The sequence below is a fragment of the Phasianus colchicus genome, chromosome 11, assembly GCF_987193195.1.
Source record: "Phasianus colchicus chromosome 11, bPhaCol1.hap1.1, whole genome shotgun sequence".
NCBI classification, from domain to species: Eukaryota; Metazoa; Chordata; class Aves; order Galliformes; family Phasianidae; genus Phasianus; species Phasianus colchicus.
The window spans coordinates 14,590,988-14,610,163 of NC_143446.1; the positions used below are offsets into that span (position 1 = coordinate 14,590,988).

The 19,176-nt window shown below is 46.9% G+C and overlaps 1 protein-coding gene across 3 annotated transcripts in view; it reads right to left on the bottom strand.

Moving 5' to 3' along the window:
• The window catches only part of PRICKLE2 (prickle planar cell polarity protein 2), an 89,116-nt gene that overhangs the window by 35,766 nt on the left and 34,174 nt on the right, over window positions 1-19,176 (bottom strand). The window contains exon 1 of one of the 3 annotated variants that reach the window (XM_031606217.2): window positions 12,354-13,179. The exons of 1 other annotated variant lie outside the window; for it this stretch is intronic. The gene's annotated coding sequence lies outside the window, so the exon portion shown is untranslated. Of the gene's footprint in view, window positions 1-73; window positions 1,546-12,353; window positions 13,180-19,176 lie in introns of those variants that run through there. One more of the 3 variants, XM_090148375.1, reaches the window with a different exon arrangement.

The following is a 19,176-nucleotide window of genomic DNA, read 5'->3' on the forward strand; positions in this document are numbered from 1 at the left end:
CCTCCTCCCTTCTCCTGTTGCCCCCTAAAAACATTATGACAGCTCCGAAGTTGTTCCAAAGGCAGCCTCTTACCTGCCGGTGTGGATGACACCACTGCTACTCGTGCCAGCTCACTCGAGGCTGCCCAGCTGCTCCCAGCACCGCAGCACAGCGAAGCATCCTGGATGCGGGCAGAACGGCACAACAGCCTGCATGCAACCCGCTGCCGGGCGGCGGGGTGAGACGCAGCGGCCGGAGCTGCTCAGAGCGGGCTCCTGCTGGATGTTACGTGGCAGCAGCAGAGAAAAAACACCTCTGGAGAAACGCGCCGCTTTTCCCCCGTGCGCTGAGCTTTTGCTTCAGTTGAATTCCAGCTCCCAGTCTGGACGGATCCCACCTTCCGCTAAAACCCTCACTGGTGACAACAGGACGTCCGATTTGCTCTCCGAGCACCAGGCACTAACGAGCAGAGATGCAGCCCGCAGAGAATAACTGCGGGTGCGGGAGAGGCGCGGGGCTCTGCTGTTGCATTGCTCTCCTCTCCTGCATGCTAATGAGCAATGATGTCAGCAAGCCAAAGTCACCGCATCCGGACCGCGCGCCGCTGCCCGGCCACCCTCGCATTTATTTACATGGAAATCAGCCTGCTCTTATAAATCAATAAGCCCCGCAGGCTGCTTCAGGGAAGGGAGAGCAAATCCTTCCCTCTGGTTTGCATGTGCGCCTGGCAAACTGTTGGCTCCGCACCAGCTGCCCCAATTGAATGGCGTGAAGCCGCTAATTATCCTTCTCCAACTATCATCTCATTTGATACTGACCGAATCGCAACTCGCTGTCAAACTTAAAGTACTGCTTCGTAGGTAAGCAGGCTATTAAAGCAGCGATCTTCTGGCTCTGAGCACTGGATCGTTTTTCTCCTGGCTTTTAATGCCCTCTTAATTATTTTCTGCAGTCATTTGCTACGATTCCCCACTGGTTTTTCGACGCAGCCTGTTTGTGCACCAGCAGGGCTAAATATTCTAGGAAATGCGAGTTATTAGCTTGGCCTTATGGGCACTGCATATTTTAATACATTTTCTTTCATATGGTCTTGAAAGATGCCTGATTCTCACCTTCTGTGTCCCCCAGGAGCAGCTGCCACAGGAGCAGCTTCAGCAGGGAGGCTGAAGCTCCCCTCCCTTAATTCCCAATATTCACAGCCATTACTGGCATAGTTGAATTCTTTTTATTTATTTATAAGTGCAGCTGCAATTGCAGGAGTTGAGCCCTCAGCCTGTTGCTGTGCCCAGCTGGGTCCCTGGTGCCAACAGCATCACCTGCATCTCTGCTGCTCGGTGATGGGAAGGATGCCCTGGAGCAATGCTCATAGTAAATAAGCTCCTGCAGCCCCCAGCCTCCTGCACTGGCACATCCTGTCCCTCCCAGCTTGTGCTTGCATGGTAGGCAGGCTGTCAGCTCGCCTCTGTCTGCTTCATGTGCCAAGGCCCCATGATGACGTATTTTCCTCTTAACTTCAGAACATGTTAATTAAAATACAAAGGAAGTGAGACAAAACTAAGCAGGGTAAAAGCAAATAAAGAAGCCTGCTTGTAAAATGATAGCGTAGAGCAGAAAGTCTGTATGCAGAGCAGAAATTACCCATGTTAACTGTAATGATCTTCCTGGAAATACATTGTTAAAAGCAGAGTAACCAGGGGCTGTGGCTGGCACAAGAACATGTACTATGCCGTGTGACAGGTCCTGTAGCTGCTTTTTTTCACTGAACACCAATACAATGCCTGACTTTATCTGCATTCACTCCCAAGGAGCAAAGGCCCTTGGCTATAAAGCCTTGGGAACAGAACATCCATCAGTGCTCCGACTGCCCCTTGAGCAGCAGAACCATTGCCCAACCCCACCACCTGTCCCCACGATGCAGTTAGCAGCAGCTCTGACCTTCCAGAATGACCCCAATGTGGGGCAGATGGAGGTGTGAGTCCCATGCCCCCAGCTGGGCATCCTACAGTAAAGCTGAGTTCTGTAGTATGTTCTGCTTGGCTGTTGTGGCCAACTGGATCATCCCAAAGAAAGGAATCATACCAGAAACTGCAAATATACTCCCAGGCTGATGCACAAAGATAAAACGTGGGTGAGAATCATGAGCTGATGTAAAGGATCAGCAAAACCACTGCTTAAAGCCTCTCAGCTTCATGGCTAGCTATAAGCAAGAGAGCTTTGCGTCTCCAAACAGCAAGTATTACTGTTGTTCCTGGCATTCTTCCTACTCCGACGCTCACAGGCCTGAACATCCACAAAATCCAATGAGCATGCTATTCTGAGACCAGAAATCAGATTAGAAGATGCCACTTTTGGACATGGAACTAAGGCAAGTGGAAATGAGCCTTCCTGCTCTGAGCACCGCCAGACTGCTGGCTATCTCTACATATTACTGTTCCCTAATGCAACGCTTGAGAAAAGGCCATGTGTTGGGATAACTCCAGAAGACACACAGTATTCCTTGATGGATACAGGTGAAATGGGTGTTTCATTAAGCAGCATGGTAAGGACTGAGCCACTGGAGCACGTTTCTGAAGGTCACACGGAGGACCTGCACCTCTACAAGGAAGGATGCTAACAGCTCTCTGCAGGAAAGCCAACAACCCAAGGTAAAATCTTAGCTGTTGTAATACAGAATGAAAAGCAACTTCACCAACAGCAGGGAGCCCATGCTCAGGTTCAGAAGCACGTGATGGATAACTCTTTTTGTGATTTTAGCCATGTCTTTTTGTCCTTTGCTACTAGTTGTAAAGACAAAGATCTGAACATCACACTTTCTGCATTTGCACAAGCTCATTCCTGCAGCTAATCTAACAAATCACTCCAAGAGCCCCATAATTTCTGTCTTCTCTCTTCACTTGGCATCCTGCTCAGCCAACAACCCACTGAGCTCCACATGACATTGTGGTCACAGCAGGAGACAGGGCACGGCCACCTGCAGCCACACAGATACTGTTGAACCTGATGGGTCTCAGGTCAAGTTGCCTTTCTGAATTATTTACTGAACATCCTCTGCTGCAGCTTGACAGGGATGTGCTGCCTCAGGATATCTGCTGTCCCAAAAAGCTGCCTGTGGGATGTAGGCTGACTCCTGAGTGGCTTAGGGACAACGGTGCGACGTGTGGGCAAGGAAGAATCTAGCTTTTAAAACACTATCAAGCCCAACAGCAGACACACGGTCCATAAGAACAGCTATCTGTGCTCCCTGCTAACTCAGCCAGCAAACAGAAGTGCTGCACGTGGTGTCGTTCAGAGCAAGGCACAGAGCTCAGGACACACGGTGCTGGCAGACTGTCCCCAGTGCTGGAGTTGCAGACTGGATTCCAATCCATCATTGCATCACATCACCCGCCCCCCCCTTTTTTTTTTAAATCACCTTAATGCAAGAAGCTTTGCAGAGCTTACCAACAATAAGGCTTTTCATAACCTCCGGCTTTAACTCTGCGCTACGATGCTTTTTATTTTTGTATGTTACAATCAAATTTGTAACAGAATGTGAACAACAATCTGCATGCTTATGCTTTATTTTTCCCCCTTTGCTAGCCTAGCAGTATCCTCATCGAAAGGCTTTTTAATAGTGTCCTTTAATAATGTCTACAAAAGCCTCATTAGAGCTCTGTACCAAAACTTAAGCTAAACAAACTCAAAGCACAATTTTTTAATTAAATATTTATCTTGGGGCCTTTCCACGAACAATAAAGTGCTCCATGAAAATACACTACAAAGGAAATCCATAAATCTTCAGCTTATCTCATGGTAATTTTTCCAAAGATCTAAATCTTAGATCGGCAACACAAATTAATTGTCCATTTGCATCAAGCTGAAGATGCACTTACAGGACAGCCCTGTGCCACCATGCACCTTGCCACCTGATGCAGCCGGGGTTGTTGTCACTTTACATGAATTTTATTTTATTTTTTTGCTTCAAACCTGTCTGATCGGGTGTTTCAGGTCACTGGTTATGCCCTGAGGGTTTAATGTGTCTGCTCACAGAGCTTCTCTCTGTGCCATGCACAGGAAGGAGCTTTTACCTGCTGCCTCCAAAAGCTGTGCAAACCCCCAGTGTTTTTTTCTCCCACGTTCAGCTGTCCCTGTGCTCGGTGGCCAGATGTGAGTCTTTGCAGAGTCCTGCAAAAGCAGCACATTTCCAAGTGCCATTCCAAATGCAGGGAGATGGGTCACAGCCAATCACTCAGTGGGAAGAAAGCTAGCAAAATGGGTTTTTGTTTCCTACTCAAGAGTGTGAAGCAGACCTGAGTGATACAATACCATCTTGGGAGGGCAGATGGGCTGTGGGGCATTGGTTTGGCCCACCCCAAACTCCACTCATTATAAGGCTTCTACTCTTCATCTAACCTTGACATTGTGATAGGTGGACTGGGTGATCTTAGAGGTCCTTTCCAACCTCGGTGATTTTGTGATTCTGTGATTAAATTTAAAATAATAATAATAAAATTATACAAAATTTAGCTCAATTTAGTTTCACCAACACAGACTCTTCAGGATCACAGACGTGAAGTGCACAGATCAGATCAATGCATTTTAGGATATCACAAGATTTGCATCCTGACTGTCCTGATGGACACCACACGTCCCTGAGACCACTTGGCATCGGATACATATGACAGTAGTTGTTTGCTATTCTTCCTTTTAATTAGGAACAACAATTTGTTATCATAGCTTGACATTTGTTCATACTTAGAAATTGCTTCCTTGAATGATATGCTGAGATTACAGTGGGTTTTCTGTGTTTGTATTGGTTTTAGTAACTCATAACAAACCATGAAATTCATTACTCTTGCCACAAGCACCCATGAGATATGCCAGCCAGGGTGTGATTTATACAGAGCTCAACTCATGGAAGTTAAAAGGTTTTTAATGCTGCCTGCAAGATCTCCAAGATTTGATATTTTATACTGTTGAGTTCCAAAAAAATAATGGGTGCAAACTATTCTGTTGTTTTATTTGCCTGAGGAGCCCAAGCATTAAAATCAGGGTACAGTCAATTCACTAAATATTCATTAATTTAAGTATAAAATTCTAACAGCTTTTTTAATGGTAAACCTTTTGTCCTCCAAGTTACTACATCCTTATCATAAGTTACTACATCCTTATCATTTTTAACAGCATAGATGCTGTATACAGGCAGATACTTAACAGCAAAACTTCTCTGCTACAACATAATCCAGCAAAAACATTCTCACTGAAAGAAATCACTGGAAAGCAGCCTGTGCCCTCAGCATCCTAAACAGAACAAGCCTGTCAGTCATCTCCCAGTCCCATTTCTCACTGCCATGTCAAGCCTTATACATCAAGTACAATATCCAAATCGCCAGCCCCATCAAGATCATTAGAGCTGCTCAGCCCATCATGAAAAGGTCAGCACGGTGCGGAATCAATCACAGCCCCCATCAAAGGCAGCTGCGGTTGAGAAGCCCCAACCCCTCCCTCCTATAACCTGTCATCTCCTAAACTGGTTTCCCTTATTGTAAGACATGGCCCAGCTTTTATCTTATCGCAATCTACAGGGAAATGCAACTAAGCCAGCTGCCAAACGAGCAGGACTCCAAGGGAAGGATTAAGACTGTATCGGGTCAGGGTTGACCACCTTGCAAGGAGGTGATGCTGTCACAACAACAACAAGGCACAGCTTATGGCTGTCCCCAGCTGGGGAGTTGCATGGTTGCATCCCACCCAAGGAAGAGCATGAGCATGACACCAGTGTCACCACACCAGCACGACAACACCAGCTCATGGCACTTACAGCATGGCCTATCAGTGGCACCAGGAGGGCTGAGGGCACCCAGTCACTTTTTAATGGGGGACAACAGCAATATCAACTGCAGTTGCTTCTACCAGCCATTACTTACTTGTACAACAGGCTGAAAGCCACAGCCATTCCTTCTTTTTTTTTTTTTTTTTTTTTTTCCCTTCAAACTGTGCTGTATAAAGCATTATCTTCAAAGGGGCAAAACAAATACGTTTGCTAAACATTAGCAGACTAAATACATCAGTCTTTTAGAAGCAATTAATGCTGCTAGAGACTTAGCAAGTCTCATTGTTCCATGGTTCAGAACGGGCTGCTCTTCAAAGTGAGAGCTGTGTGACAGTGAATAACCCCCCCCACAAAATAAAAACCAGGTTGGGAATCCAGAGGAGCTGGGATGACTTTTTGTTGAGCCTGTAATTTGCATTGTTTCCTTACAACAAAAGAACAGCTGATATTTTGAAGCCAATTTTGAGTTCAAAAGTGGGGATCAAAATGCTTTGCTCCCCCAAGCTGTCATGGCACAGAGGAGATGGGGGGCACTATGACCCAAACAACATCTCACCTGGCTCTGAAATAAGCCCACAGAAACCAGCTCAGTGCCTCAAATTTCTTTTATGTGTAAACCATGATGATCCCTCTGTATCAGCATGGGGAGGCAGAGGGGAGGGCAGCTGGGCTCCCTGCAGCACTGAGCACTCCAAACGCATCCTCCTGAAAGACAGTCCTTATCTCAAAGATGAGCAGCTATGGATGGCCAAGCAGACAGATGGGGAAGGAGAAGGGGAGCTCACAATACTGGCGAGACTGTTATAATTAGTGTAATAAGCAGCAATCACTGCTCAACAGCTGCCTTACCCCCAGCGAGCGTCTGCTCCATGTAGCACAAACCTGAGGATGAGGAGCATTCTGACACTTGCTGTGCTTTGAGCACCTCTGCTTTGAAGTTCTGACTTTATTAAAATTTTCCTTCCAGGTAAGAGGTGGGGAAAGCAGCCACCCTGCTCTGCAGCCTCTTCACATGAGCAAATAAAAGGATGGTCCTGAATATGGACTCTGATAGAAGAGAATGATTCACCTTACTCATGCTGCTCCACCACCCAACCCCTTATCAGTTTGAGGGCATTACTGGATCACAAATGCAGCAAACAGTGGGGTGGCAAGGATGCTTATGTGAAAGCCATGGGTCCTAATGAGCAAAGTACATTGTGGTTTAGACCCAGGCAGCTTCCAAGACCCCTTGGCACATTGTGAACGCAGTCCTGGGGAGGACTGCTCCATTCTCTCCTTCTCTACAGAGATGGGCAATGGGAGCAGTAGGCTGCATGGGCCCTAACGGATATTTTGGCAGGAGTTAAGCACTGAGCTCCCACTGATTTTTAGTGGCTGTTAGACACTGATAACGTGCTTGATGTGAAGATGTTTGGAAGTGTGAGCTCTACATTCATCATGCAAGGGGCTGATTCCCACAGTGTGGGTTCTACAGTGCTTCAGAAAATAAGAGCATTGAGAAAACAAATAATGACAAGCTCCAAAAGCAGAAAATGTTTACCATTGAGGAAATTTAACCCCTCTGTGAAACAAGCTCTGGGTGAGGCCGGGCTGAAGGGCTCAGCAGTAATTGCAAACAGGCGGTGAACTGCTGGGACCAGGATGTCAACAAACACCATGCTGAAGGGTTAAAACCATGCCACGAGAAGCCAGAACAAGGCTTTCTTTAATTTACCAGTGCAAAGAAACACATCTGTACTCCCCTGACAAGCGTCACACCAAGGTAACAAGAAGAGCAAAAAAGCCATTTGCTGTGACTTTGATCATTTCCCACTCTCACAAGTGATGGGGTTCACCAGGAGCCTGAGCATCTCTGAGCTGCTGCCTTCCCTGTTAACAAAGGTTAACAACCAGCTTACATTAATCAAACCTATGCATGCAGCATGCAGCAATGCCTTGGCTCATGCAAAGTGACAAAGTGTGACACAACAGTGGTGTGCAGTGAGCAATGCTCAGTGCCATGCGATGCAACAAGCCACACAATTTGTGCTAGTGTTACTGTGACTGGGAGCAGAGAAGTTCATTTCTGGTAAAGCAAAGGGCCTGAGAACACTGACGCCTGTGGAAATTAATGGGCCTTTGAAGGATGTAAATGGACCCCAGAGACATCCACACTGAATCTATTAGCTCATTAGTTAAGATAAGATTATAAAAAGGCACCCAGGTAAAGCAGGTATTTCTCTTATATTTGCATATATCACTTTTACATTTGCAGATAGAATACCAAGTTTGTCTCATGATGCTCTGAGGCACTTTTCCCTTCCATGCAGAGAGCCTGCAGCAGATGGCCAGCATGAAAGGGACGTGGCCAGCGTCATGCACACAAGGCTTCCACTCCAATCCCCAAATATGACAGACATTGGCAAGTAGTACAGTCTAGAAAAAGGTATCCTAGAACTTGACACAACACCCCACCTCATCTAAATCTACCAAACAGCCATGGCTTCAGACTTTTCACTTACTGCCATCATCCTTGTAGCTGAGGATGCAACAGCCAGTAAGCAAATGTATCTCAATCAATTAAGTAGCATTGCTTACAAAATACAGAAAATATTTTAGATTGATGCTACCAGAATAATTTGATACCTTCTACCCCATTAATGAAGCAACTGTTAATGCCATTTTATCATCAGTTCTAATCCTCCTGGCACAAGTTCACGTGATGAACAATGCACTCCCTGACTTGATACCTACAGCTGATGTTGGACACAAGCCCCAGGCAGCAGCTGAGGGCTCAATCTCCGCTAATCCCATCCCTTTAAAGCAACTCCAAGTTGAGCAATCTAAAAAGGAGACACATGAAGTCACTTCGGCTTATCTCTCTAATTGCCTGCCTGTGAATCAGGGGACTGGTGTCAGCCACCCGCACTCACACAGGCGTGGAGATGAATTAATGCCAGGCAGAGAAATCAGGCCTGAAATATTTACCGTGAGCATTTTCAGGACTCTAAGTGAAACTGTGGAAATACTGTTTGCTGCTGCAAGTCCAGATCCAGGAATGGAGCCTGCAATAAGGTGAGAGCCCTCACCTTCCCTCTGCTGCATAACACAGCAGCTCCACTTCTTGACAGCTTTCCTGCTCTGCCCAGGGCCAGCACAGTGGAAATGTTAATGGATACAGCTCCATGAATATTCAATGCACATTTTCTTGTGAGTCCTCCCCTGGCTAAACAGACCCCTCATTATCAAAGCCCATCTTTCTTTTGTTTTTATCTTTGCAATGAGTTAGAAATGTCAGCACAGAAACCAAACACTAACAGGATAGAACCCAAACACAAACCTCAGGGGAACATCAAGAAAAATCCAGCTCTTTTGAAGCAAGTATTCAATCCCTGCTGCTTCTCAGGACACGTAGATAAAGGCAGAGGGAACAAGCCAGCACCACAGTTTCTTTTTGACTGCATTTACTTGTCTGATATTGCCATCCCTTGGCTTTCTTAATTGCATGTGGAGGTTCCAACCCCAATGAGGCACACAGCCCATAGTGCCTGGATACAGCCACACCTGGGAACCACTGCCATGGCCAGCTCTGTTCTGCCACCTACACACAAAACACGGGCTGGGCTGCTATTCCCACATCTGAAGCCTGAGAGCACATCCATTATTCGGCTGTGGCTAAGCAAACAATCCAGGATGGACACAGGGAGGGACGGGATTGCCCCATCCTCTCCCAGAAGCATCACCATCACCCTCTGGCTTGCAACACTTGGCCACACTCCAGCATCTTAGGATACAGTGGACCGTGAGAGCTCACCACCTCCAGAGTCAGGACAACCATTTAGGAATCAAGACAAAACTATTAGGGTATTTTCTGCCTTCCAAGCCACTGCAATTGGTACTTTGGAATACTTCCCACCAACCATTCTGCACACTTTTGGATGTGCAGACCCCATCCATGCAGAGAGCTGCCCCAGCTGGGTGCCACGCGCAGGGTGCCAGCAATCATAAAGGCATGGGAAGGTCTGCTAGCAGAGGAGAGTCATACAGCCCAAATTTATGCCACACTGCTAAAAATATAGAAAACTCCAAGGAATAACGTTTGTGTATGTTTAAGCTCTAGGTAATTCATCCCAAATACAGAGTTTCTTGCCATCGACAGTAAAATTTAACCGGAGGGCCAGCATTCTGTTTTAGCTGGGAGAGTCCCAACTTATATCTCTCCAATGTATACAGCCTCCTTATGCAATCTTTGTTTCAGCAAGTTCTGCATCAAGGAGGTGTGAAGATAAGGCTAACAAGGGGAATGTCATTAAGAGTGAATGTCATTAAGAGTGATTAAGAGTACAAAAGCAAAAACAAATCGGCTGTCTGAAGCATGAGCCACTCTATGTGTATCACAAGGAGTCCCCAAAGTGTACACACAGAGTCTCTCTATTCTAAGATATGGGGGCAAGAGGGGCTCCCCAAGACACTCTCCCTTGTGCTCCAGTATGTGAGCTTTCCCAAAGACGACTGCACATCCTGGCTGCACAGTGTGCACACCCAAAACCTCCTGTGCAGCAAGGAACCTGTGCCAACTCCTCTGCTACAAATATTTTTCATTGTTAATACATGGAAACAGTGCATTCAAGAAGTCCACTTCTACATACCCCTCTGTCTGAGTAACACAGGAACAGACACACACCTACACCATCACTTTTTAAATTGCCACTTGCCAGAGCAGCAAGCCCCTGGGGAGCACGGATGCCCATCTCTCAATGTCACACCAGAGAAGATTGGCACCATGTCCATCACCGGCCTGAGATGGTTGGAGGGCTTCCAGGTCACCAGCCTCAGTGCTATTGGAAAGGCCATCAAAGGACCCCAAAATAAGAGGCTTTATGGGGGGGTCCAAGCAAACCAGCCCTGAGCCAGCAGCACCCAAATGAGATAGCAGCTGCCTTTTGGCAAGGAAAACACTTAAGAAGTGAAAAAGAGGGAGATTTCTTTTCATTCTTTCTTTCTTTATGTGAACAGACTAATTTGAGGTGCAAGTAGATCAAGTAACTAATTAAGGAAATAACCGATAATTTAATCAAGATCATTAGAGGAATCAGCATGCTGCTGCCATTATTTAAATGGTACCAGAGCACAAATACACTCTCACAACAGAGCTGCAAGGAACTCATTGGGTCCAGCCCTGCCAGCAGCCGAGCCCAGGGACTTCCACGTAACACTGCTCGCTTGTATTAACCAAAAGCTGCACACCATCTGAGGCTGATTCAGGAAAATACTGAAATCTCCTGGTAATTTCCTGCAGACAGAACATTTAATCATCTCCCAGCCTCCACCGCAAAAATCCCAACTCAATGATTCACACTTCCAAAGGAATTTGCCCCACGAACAAGCGCAGTCCTGCTGTGGGATGCAGCCTTGTGTCTGCCCGATGAGGGGGAAGCAGCTTCTAAAAGAAGGTTGGGCCATGGGCATTTCTCTCTTTTGGCATCTTTATGGCTGCTCATGGGACGTGCTGTGCTCCTCCAGGGGATGTGGCAACACATTGGCTCCCTGCATCCATCCATTCTACATTTATTCCCATTGAGAGCTACTTTCTCCTACAACACACAGAACTAGAAATCTACGTTTGTCACCACCCAGGCTCATTCAGCAGCTTTCCCCCAACAGCCCCACACTCCCACGTTCTGCCACCCAAATATTTTAAGGCTCCCACCCAATGCAATGGGTGTTGGGTCTGTATGCGTGCACACCAGCACCCTGCCTGTCCCTCCAACTGCCCCACCAGATGCATGGATAGAAACATCTGCTTCCAGAGGGAGGCACACAGATCATTTGCACTGCTTAAACAAACACAAACAGAGGTAAACAAGCAGCTCAGTGCAGATTCCTGCTCCTCCCATGTAGGAATCCTTTTTTCCAACCAAACACATAATTTGTCACTGAACGGCCGAGTTGTAAAATGCAGCTTCCTCTCTGCTTAATTCCAAAAGCATTTGAAAGCAATTGAATCCAGAAAGCTTGATTAAGGACTTTGAAGCCTTTGTTTCACTTAAAAGAAACCTTTGTTTTGCCTCAAATAAATTGGACATTTTCTCCAGAATTTACAATAACTCAGGGGAAAGAAAAAAAAGAAAAAAAAAAGCAACATCCAAAAGTTAAAAATATCCCTTTCCTCTCTATTAAACACAGCTGCCAAAGGTTCTGAATTCACATTTTGTCATGCCACACAAATCCCTGCAGCAGCTGAGAAGACACACACCATGTCTGGAGAGCGAGCACTGAAGATAAGCTCCAGGCTCCTGCAGGGTTCCTCACTTCAGATTTTTTAGGCAGAGTATGAAAGCAGCAGAGGTTCAGAAGCTGGGACAGCAGAGCCCCTAAAAGCTGTATGATGCCCATAAGTCCAAGTTCCAGCCCCACGCTGCCCCAACACCACAGGGGCAGTGAGCACTGAACGCGGCGGGTAGCACAGCGCGGGTGGAAACCCGAGCTGGAAAGAAAATCATTTCCCAATGCAAACATTTGTACAGCACTAAAAGAGCTTACACTTTCATATGCTGTAAATTGAGGGTGATTACTTACTGGGCTAAACAGGCACGCAGGTCACATGCCGAAAGCCCCCCAGGTATGGCGCAGGGGTAGGCAAGAGCTGGGGCTGAGCTCGGCGCTGAGGTTGGTGCCAGGGCCGGGCTGCATCCTGCTGCAGCCGCTGTGCCTTCGGCTGCCGGAGGTCATCTGGGGAGTTGGAGCTCGCGGCTGCTTCCCCAGCTCGCAGAGTGACGCCCACCGCCGTTTTTAGCTTATTGGTGAAAATTGTAAGCCTTAATCCAATCCTGTCCCTTTACCCAAATTTAGCTCTCGGTGGAGCCAGCATCCCTCACGGTTTTGACTAGCGGTCTGAGCACATTTACCTTGCCTGTGTGCAAAGCACAGAAAGAGAAGCAATAAAAAACCCACGCTCAGTTTGCTTCACCCCTTTCTCCCTTACCCACTTCTAAGAAACCTCTATCTTCCTGCAGAAAGCCAACCACCAGCCCCTCTCTGCACGTAGCCTTGCTAAGGCCAATAAAAGCAGTACGTATCACAGTGTCCAACCATACACCGACACATTTTGGGCATGACTGCACTGTGTAAGGAGAGGGCTTAGAGAAGCGGTGAGTGCACAGTTCCTGAAGTTGCACCAAATTTCACAAAGCTAACTGCTGAATCACTAAGCACTCCTGGCAAAGAGCAGCCTGCCTAGTACACACATATGGTTCTCCTTTCCAGCAGACGTTAACTGTCGAGACCCAGCACACAGATCTGGCCATCCCTCATAGCAACAGCCCCAGAGCTGCCCTATGAACAGGGCATTTACCCATCTGCAAACAATGGCTGGCCTTGGGTAACAGCCCCTTGTGCAAATGCAGATTTCTGTGCTTCGTTACAGATACGCAGTGCTGGAGCGGCTCCAAGACGCAAACCAGCATCTGGGTGAGCTTTGCAAGCGTGCGTGGTTACGTTCTAACAGAGGGGCCCAGAGTTGTGTGCTCCAGGTGTATGGCTGCAGGGCCAGGTGCAGGCAGCTCCACGGCCGTGGCAGGAGTTAGGGCTGAATGGGCTCCATTCATGGGGAAGCAAACAGGGCTCCCAGCCATCGGGAGGGAACATTTCTGAGGGATATTCCAATTGTATGTCTAATAAGTCCCTTTGCAAGTTTTAAAGTTAGAAATAATCCAAACATGCATTAAACCAAAGTTATTATTTTGGACTGGGCAACACAGGGAGCCCCGAGCCATCCCGCCCAGGAGAGGGACCAAAGAGCCCCCCCAGTGGGGAGGGCTGGGCTGGATCTCTAGGAACAAAAGCAGCTACAAACCAGGTTCCCCACGTGAGAACCTCATTAGAGCCCAAAGCCCACACAGCAGACAGACTACAGAGGAAATTGGAGTCTAATTTACATGGAGAACGATTACTTACTGCAACCAATTAGTGTCAAGCTGACTGACAGCCGACCCAAAATAGGCTTTCCCCACCCCTGTACTACAAGTCTGAGCTTTCCTTATTGCTTTGCTTCTGGCAGGTGAGCGGTAGCACCTTGCCATGAGAGACAGCAGGGAGCATCCCCATAACAAACCACCACGTTAGGGCTGCCTAGCCAGAGACATGGGCAGCAGCATTGCAAATGTTCTCTCTCCTGCTCTTAAATCCTATTCCAAAGGGCCCAATGAGACATTCACAATTTATGAAAGGTGCTTCCCTTTTCCTAAGCATATATCCTCCCTGCATCTGGGGCTTTCACTCCCTGCTTTGCAATCACATCGGTGATCTGGGGTACGGTTTGTATCCAGGCAGCAACAGAGCCTGCAAAGCACTCAGCAGCAGGACCTCATTGTGTTTACCAACGTGCAAACTGTTTGCTTGCAAACACTGCAGAGAAACTGCCCCTCCTCCATACCAGATGAGTCCAAAACAGACTTTAAAACACCCTGACATACACACATGGAACTGATTAAGTGCTGTTCATCTTCCATTCATTGTTAAAAAAGTGCCTCATTCTGCATTATCTTTCTCTCCTTCCCAGGAACATGCTCTTTATTTACAGCACTGTCTAATCACTGCCCTTTGCTTCAAACCACAGTCTGGGTGTGCATTTTGAACACACAGATAAGACAAGAGCATTTAAAAGCAATGTGCTGCATTATCCTTAACAAACTTCTAAGGACTTCTAAGTCTCTATGTGACTCTCATATTTAAAGACTTTATGGGTCTTCTGTACAGGTAAGACACATTACTCTTTTCATCTCCACAGGCTAGACAGCATCTTTAAGTAAACTTCTCTGCAAAGATAACTTGGAGGAAGTGCTCTGTGCTGTGCCTATGGCTGTTTGATAATACCTGGAGACAGCCCGGACCTCAGGTGGTGTCAGGCAGCAGCAGGGATGCTTTGATTCCATCTCACTTCCCATCAAGGGTGATAAATCAATTTACACCACAGGAGCACCATCAAGAGACGGCCTCATCCCAGCACTTCTGATGACAGCCACCACAAAGGCTGTGAGTAGTGGCCCTGTTCCCCCTTGTTAATCTGAAAGTCTTTGCTAATTACAGCATGTACGCAATGAAGATGCACGTGCGCTCACACTCCCTGCAATTAGCTCTTAATCTTGTGATTATGCTCAAACCTACCTCCTCCACACCCACTTTTACCCAGAACTGCTTTACCAGCAGCCTAAAGGGCAGCACAGCACAGCTCCAGTTCTGCGTTCCCCTTGGTGCTGCTCCCTCAGAGCCAGGCTCACAGCACCTGTAATTCCCATTAATTCCCACTACAATTAACAGGGCAGCTCGCAGAGCTTTGATGACAGTGGGGTCTGCAAGAGCAACTCTATCAAAATTATCTATGGATAAAAGAGAGTAATTATAGGAGCAAATTCCTCGCTGAAACTTTATCAGCTCGTTGTCTAACAGCGTTTAGGGAGCAGGGAAGGCTTCAGCTCCCCTGGTTCTGCAGACAGCTCTCCTGGGGCAGGCGAGGTGGTGGTTATCCAAGAGCGGAGGTAATTGCTTCAGGAGGGCAAAGCTGGAGAAACCTTCAGAGCGCATCCATACCGCTCCCAGGAAGGCTTGTGGAAATGATGTGCACTGATTGAGGAGGTGGGCTGCTGGGGCTGCGCTGAAACTGCAGGGAGGGGAAGGATGCTGAGAAAAGGGCGGAAAAGGATGAAAAACAAATTAACCCCCAACAACGGCACAAAGGAGCGGCCTGCTCCCTACAGGCGTCTCTGCCTGGTGGCCACTGGGAGATGAAAGGCAGTGAGAGCAGTGGCAAAATACTTGTAACAATGCTTATGGGCTCAGGACCTTTGAAGCCATCTTGAGTGCTGCTAAGTCACTTGTTTTCTTCGTGTTCTGTCCAGGATTTGACTTTGTGCTCCCATGTTTATGCTGTGTGCATCCAGAGCTCCAACCATCAGGTGCTGGTCTGGTCTGGAGTGGTGTGGGCAGTGCTGGGGTCCCCCCAGTCCCAGAAAACCAAAGCATTCATCTTTTCAGAGCAGCCTTTCTCTAAAAACTGATCTGGTGCATCTTTCTGGCTCCCTCACTACTTGCAAGGAAAGAAAAGCAAAAACTAACACCACACCATCTTCCCATGCCTCTGAATATGCAATAACAGGAGCTATTGTAATAATAAAAACCAGAAGGAAAGGCGAGAACTTCAGCTGCAAGCAGCCTTGCAATCCTGACCCTGACACTCCTGACAAGGTGACAGGTTATTAAGGAATATCCATATTAATCCCAACCAAAAAGTGCTCTATTCAGCCAATTAAAGTGCCTGAGCGCTCCCAGAGACCTCTGTACTCTTTTTTTTTTTTTCTCTAAATGCCCTCTTAGGGAAAGGAATGGCTTCTGCAGAGATGAACTGCCCAGCTCCTTCCCACCTCGTCACAAGCGGATAAAATGTTCCTGGCTGCTTCCAAACACTGCACATTAATCTGCGCAACGGAGCCTGTCTCTTTCAGCATCCGAATGATTTCTCTCCGGGGTGGGTAAGACTGAGCTGTTCCACTTGGCATCACATCCCTCCCTGCCCCCTCCTTGCCTTGCTTTTTATTTTTTTGGCTCACAAGACATCGCTCCAGGCTCGTGCGAAGCTGGAGAACTCACTGCTGTAGGACACGCAGATATGAGGCAGCGACGGCGCTCAGAACAGAATCAGGAGATTATGTTTTTTAATGCATCAAATTAAGAAGAATCCAACCACCCCTCCCCACAGCTCAGGGCTCGTCGCTTGTTTCTCCATCAGCCATTTCTCTGCCTGTGGCAGAACTCAGAGTGACAGAAACTGTTTCTTGAATTAAAGGCTGCTGGAAATGTGATACAGGAGAGGTCCATTTGTGGCCATTACTGGAATTCTTCCCCAAGCAACACAAGTCCTGTGTTGCTGAGCTTCATGCAGTGATAAATCCAAACAGCTCCACCACACAAAGGACTCTGGGTACAAAGCTGGGTGTTTCATTAACACCATACACGAGGGTTGGATTTTCTACCTGCCAGCCCCACAGTTCTGTCAGCAAGGACCCTGGCTGCTCTAGCAGCTACTGTAGGGGCTGAAACTGCACTGGGCTGGTGGCTCTTCATACACATTGCCATGGGCCCTGCTACACGAGGTCCAGCTTGGTGAAATCATACTGTTTTGTAGAAGTCTTCATTAAATCATAAAATGTTTTCTAGTTGCAATCACTCTGCTACCCACAGCTTAGGCTTTGGCATGACCCATGCAGAAGAGATGCTCACAGCCCAGTCCATTATCACAATATATGGTGGATACACATCATCCAGCTCCCATCACCTCTCATTGCTCTCCAAGAAAAGCATGCACCTGAAACCCTCTCATTCCTGGAAACATAATGGCTCAGGGTCTCAGGATGTATCTCATCCTTCAGAAACCAACACGAGAACAGCATGTACTTTCCCATCCCCAAACCCTGAGCCCTTGGCATTCTCACAGCAACTGAATACAGTTCTCAGTATTGCAACCCTATTAAAAACAAAACAAAACAAAACTGCCCTGCCCCACCAGCCAGCCTGCACCTGCCCAGGGCAATAATCCCAGTGAGACCAGACCTGCACAATGAAGAAGCCTATTGAGCTGGAGCAGGGTTTTTCTATAGCTAAAATGGAAACAAATATTGGCTCACAAAGATGAACGATGTCTGCAACAGATTTTTGCTGCATTTGATTAAATACAGCACACTGCAAACCCATTTCTCCTCCTTGAATGATAAACTCTATAGTCTAAAATTAAGCCCAGCAGGATAAGATCCTGCATAGATTTCAAGATATTGCAGATTTTTTGGAAGCCCTGGCTGCACTGTATCCACGCTCTGCAAAATCACTTGAGAATCTTTGGCACCAAATAGAAACACAGCAACAGCTAAAAATCACGTCGTGTTTTTATCTCGATACAGCCCGCACCATGGCGTGCAGCTGGGGTTTGCCTTTCCATGATAAACCACTCTTTGCTTTTGATCATTTTACTGTCTAACTGTGGATGTGAACGTAAGATACTATCATAAAAAGAAAACGAGACAAAAAAGCCCAATCAAAGAAGTGTACCAACCTGGAACACGCTTTCCAAAGGGTATTTGTAGATACCAGAATTACCATTTCTCTTAAAGACAACTGATCCTTTTCATGAAAATACAATAAGCCCTAGAGAAATTCTTGTTGATGGTTATTAAACGGACAGGCCTCATGCATTTTTCCAGTAAAAATGACTGAAGCCTGGCTTTAGCATAATCCTGAAGATTATTTACATCTTCTTCAGCTTTTTTTTTTTTCCACTGCTGCTGAATAATCAGAGCTCCTTAGAAAACCAGTCCCAGACAAACATAAATCCTCTTTCCCTTCCCTTCCTCTCTCTCTTTTACCTACTTCTTTTATTTTTTATACATTCTTTTTGACACAGCAGCAGTGAGGAGGTTAGATGTCCTCCCGACAGCTAAGGCACAAATCCTTGGCTCAGTGTTCCCCATGCTGTAAGCACTGGCTGTTTTTTGGGGGCAATTCTCTTATTTCTCTGCTTCCAGATCCACCTGCTTAAATGGGAGCTCGGACTGCCTTTTAAACATGTTTACTTATTTTTTGCCCAGATATAGACTTAAAAAAGGCAAAAATTTGCCTCTTCTGAAGGCACTCAGAGGAGCTGGTTATCCTCTGTAAAGGAAAGGCGTAACACTGGGAATTACTTGAATATTTGGATGCTTTTTGGGATAATCTTGCAGGGATGCTTCAAAAGAAGCACTTGGCTTTCTACTTCAAGGTCCACATGGTTTCCAGTCACACAAACACTTTTTTCCTCGCATTTCCCAGTTAAAACCTCCACTACAAGTGGCTCTGCACAGAGAATGGAGACAATTAAAGACTCTCCAACAGTAAGGGTTGCAGTTGGCATGTTAATGAGGTCTTTATGCTCCCTAATATGCTTTCTAAAAATAAAATTACATTCAGGTATACAGCTCTCAAGGCTTCAGCATGCCCAGGGAATTATCTGAACACAAATTCCCAAAGAGCCCAGTTGGCTGCGCTATCTCAAAGCCATCCTGGCCCCACCAGTGTCCTACAGATACAGAACAAGGGCTCAGCTGCTGGGCAGGGTCCCAACTTTCAGTTCTTCTCAGGTCAATAAGAAGTCAAGAGAGATGGCATGTGACACAGTTGGAACTGATGCTGGAACCAAGGTCACATCCCAGCACTTGAACACTACTAAGGGTCAAGACCTAAGCCTGATCCACGTGCCTGACATGGTGGCCATGGCCACAGCTGGCAGGGTCCCATCTGGATAGCAGCAGTGGGCTAAATGACATGGCAGGCTGTGCTGTAGAAAGCTTGCTTGCAGTAATTAGAAGCATCATGGGAGAAC